Below are 380 nucleotides of genomic sequence, written 5' to 3'. Positions count from 1 at the left end.
AATAAATTTTAAGTTTGTTTTTAAAAAATATTTTCAATTTCAAAATTTCATTTTTTCACCCCTACCCTTGACCCTCCACCCACCCCACCCCACCCCAAAATAAATTTTAAGTTTGTTTTTAAAAACTATTTTCATTTTCAAAATTTCATATTTTCACCTCTACCCTCAAACCCCACACCGCCCCCAAAAAATAATTTTAAGTTTGTTTTTCATAAATATTTTCAATTTCAAAATTTCATTTTTTCCACTCCTACCCAGCCCCCCACCCCCAAAAAAATTTATGTTTGTTTTTAAAAAATATTTTCAACTTCAAAATTTTATTTTTCACCCCTACCCTCGACCCCCTCCCAACCCACCCACCCTCTACCAGCCCCCACCCC

The sequence above is a fragment of the Solanum stenotomum genome, chromosome 10 (genome assembly GCF_019186545.1).
Source record: "Solanum stenotomum isolate F172 chromosome 10, ASM1918654v1, whole genome shotgun sequence".
In the NCBI taxonomy this organism is placed as follows: Eukaryota; Viridiplantae; Streptophyta; class Magnoliopsida; order Solanales; family Solanaceae; genus Solanum; species Solanum stenotomum.
Note: the sequence above shows the minus strand (reverse complement) of the source record.